Here is a 3,807-nt window from a genome sequence, read left to right on the forward strand (position 1 = left end):
TGTCTTAAATGGCTGCTCATTTCTCTTGTCAGATAGAGGGAATAGCCTGTATATAGCTGTGATTAAAATGTGTCCTGCAACTCTCTCAGTGTTTAGTCAATACCAGTCCTCCAGGGCCTCCGCTGACATTGTCATGCTGCCTATTAGGGGTATTTGTTTTACATTAGCTGTAGTTCCAGGGCTTTACTGTTGGTTTGTCTCCTTTTGTTTTAAATAGAAGTGCATGGTGTTAACACACTGATATCACTACAAGACTGGACTGTGACAGGATTGGGCACAAACTCATCGACATGACCTCAGAGAAATACAAACCACATTTTTGAAAACATTCACATGCTTTCTAAGAAGGATGAACAGATGTGACGGTTCAGTCGAGCACATATGGTAAGTTAGTCAATCTCTTAATGATACTCTCACATGCGTGAGTATCCCCAACTTTGCCTTAGTTGCTCAGAATCTGAATTTAATTTTAATTTCCACTACATCTCATTTTTCATAACATTTTTTCTAATGTTTACAATGTGTTCATACATCAGGATGGCACAAATACTGACTAGATCTTTGTGACATATTAGTACTGCATTTAGAAATTTTAGATAGTAAAGATGAACATGTTCATCACCATAGAGTGTAGATGTAGAAACAAAACTACAAACACAAAGGCCTAAGGTTGTATTTGGACATTTTTACCAGCATCCAAACACTGACCAGTCACAACATCGTTACAAAAATATCGTAGCTTTAGTAATATTTCAATTTTACAAGCTATGTGGTTTATTCCGTGTATTGAAGGCTGGCCCATGTCTCTTTTATTCAGCCGTTTGAGAGAAAATTAATAATTTAGATGTAAAACTGTGAAGTTTTAGGTGCCTTCTAAGGTAAATGTTATATAACCACAATGGAATGAGCTCCCTTGGCCGCATTTAATTCGTTTTACTTCTATGTCTTCTGAGAATAGTTATAGAATAAATTAATCTCCTTATATTATCTGAAAAAGAGAGTATAAAGATTTTATTTTAATTCCATGGACACATTTGAAGGCTGTGTGTGTGGCTTTATCAAGCAAAAGTCGTGACCTTTAACGTCAGGGTTGATTATTTCTTATCTTTACATACCTTTCTAAATTATAGATGAAAATATAGTTGGTTATAGTTTTGAAAAACAAAGTGGTAAAAGTGATAGAAAAAAATCTGTTTTCTGAGGTAGTAATCCTCAACTATATTCCAAAAAGTAGAGTCAATACATTCAAGTAAAAAAAAAAAAAAAACGAATAATAATAATAATCACTGACAATAGTGGACTCAGTGCTGTAGTACAAATTGTACTCTAAGACAACTCTAATATTCCTCAGTGTCTCTGTCCTTATTTATTTTACATATTTGCCTAAGGTGTCTTTTGCCAGGACTGTTATTTGGCACTGATTAATCCAAAATGGTCTTTGCCAACAACCAACGCTTTCTGTCATCAGATGGCTTTTTCACGGCCTTCTGGATTAAGATCTGTTGGAGAAAGTGGCCGAGGAAAACCACTGCTTTCTCTGCTTTATATCAGTTTAGAAAGCCCACAGAGTGCTCTCACAATCCCCAAGGCCCCTTCAACAGTTTAATAGGGCAAAAATGGGACTCGCACATACACACACAGCACAGGCACTGGAATCTCTTGCTGCTGCTGCATGATGTCACTGGCAAACACTCAGTGTGAGGAACACAGGGCAAAACAGCAAAACAATTTGTTTAATCATAAAGTGCATTTACATAAGGCAACGGCTGCATAAATGAATGCATAATTGAACAGGTTAATGCATAATGTAGTGCTCTCCCGGGACAATAAATAAAGTGCCTTTTGAAAAGGCGGGAGACAGAAAAAGATAGACAGTGACACGTAGAGAGAGAAAAAAGGGGGGAGAAGAGAGAAGGAAGGCCGGGAGAAAATAGAGACAGAGACAATGCCATCCGCCAAGTGTCAGACAACACATGACACGATTTCAATGAGACCGTGCCAAGGCCACCGTCATGGAGGAGGAAATAAAGGAACTATTTTCAGAAATAAATAAATAAATAAGGTGAAGATTTGCTAAGAGGATTTTGGGGACATGCCTTGTTTCCTTCCATAATCTGTCTATTAGCACCAAAATATTTCCAGCTCTCATAACCATGACAGGGACACTATTAGTGATGAGAACAAACACCAATAAAAACCTAAAAATGCCTCCTGGGCCTTCATTCTTCATTCTCTGTTTGTCTTCCCCCAGCACTCTTGTTTTCTCTTTTTCTCCATCTTTCCAGGCTGAGCCAATCACGGAGACTTTTTTTTTCTTTTTCTTCCCCACTTCACTATTACAGTACAACTGCTATACAAACCAACAAACATCTCCAACTTCTCCGCTGCGCCATGAGTGCATTTTGCCTCTTGAGTAAGCAGAAAAGTACCTAGATATAAATATGAAGTGCACCTAGAGGCCATCATCTGATCAAGCAGTCTTTACTGAATAAAAAATATAGAACTTTTATACAGTTTTATGGGGTTTAATATCGTTAATGCAGTGTCAGTAATGTCAAAAAGTTTAACCTGGTTTCAGATGTTGAACTAAAACTACAGAAACACACTGACATACCATCAGCTGTTTTTCCATGAGCCAATCAACTGATGAGTATCTGCAGAACAACTGCCCTCTGTTTTCTTTTTTTGAGACCACTGGTAAAATTATTCCAAGTGTAAGAATTCACATTGCACTATAAAAAAAACCCTTCTAACATTAATAGACAAGGCCATTGAAAAACACTTTATTGCTCCAAGTTCAATGTTTACTGATAAAAAACCCACCAAATTATTGTACACACTATGATTGAACACGTTTTTAACATCACACAATAAAAAGAATCTTTTTGATCATTCCAGCCAAATAATTTGTGTGTATTTCCATATTAGGTTGGATATAAATACGCACTCTTTCACTGTACTTATTTGCAATATTTGTTAAAACAATTTCTCACGTTGTGCAAAGGTTACACAGGTAAAGCTGAACATAACTGTTGTCTGCCAAGCATAACAATACAAAACAAAAGTAAACAGGTTAAAAAAAACTGTCTCCAGAATATGTTGTTCATCATTAGAAAAGAAAAAAAAAGTATTAGATTACTGTAGCTTCTGCAAAAAATAAAAAAAAAGACTCCTCGTCAGATGATGTTGTTTGGAATAGACAGCACTGATTTGTTTTTTTCGCCGACAGCACAACAAGGTTTGTTTTGAAATAATGTTTCAGTTAAGTGATTAGAGGCTGCTTTTGACCGAAAGTCCACTCCAATGATCATCGGTGATGCCTGACGACAGAGGAAGAGGAATCCCAGCACCACTGGGCACAGCTGCCACAGCGACATCCTCTAAAACCCTGGTGAATTCAACAACCACAACAAAATAAACTGGCTGTTTCCACTGAAGCCACTGTTAAGTATAACTCAGAATAAACTCGGATACCTGTCAATGTCTGTTTCCGTCGCAGCCGTCCACATCGCAAACACTGAGCGTGTGTACATGGCTGTCAGGTGAGATTGCAGCATTTACGCTGTGATGTGTCACACCTGATTATGGATACGTGCCCCCCCCCCCACGCGCCCCACCCCTCGGTGCTCTGCAAATATGTGTGGTGCATGCACGAACGTGGGGTTGACAGGCAGACATCAGTGGAGGTCTGGTGCTTGATGACAGCACGACGACCTCTTATGACGCCCTCCATTTTGTCAGAGGCGACTGGCGCAGATTACCCCAGCGCCATCTTCTTACTCTGTATGCTAATGAAACACAGAGAGG

This window comes from Cynoglossus semilaevis, chromosome 3 (assembly GCF_000523025.1).
Source record: "Cynoglossus semilaevis isolate Cse_v1.0 chromosome 3, Cse_v1.0, whole genome shotgun sequence".
Taxonomy (NCBI): domain Eukaryota; kingdom Metazoa; phylum Chordata; class Actinopteri; order Pleuronectiformes; family Cynoglossidae; genus Cynoglossus; species Cynoglossus semilaevis.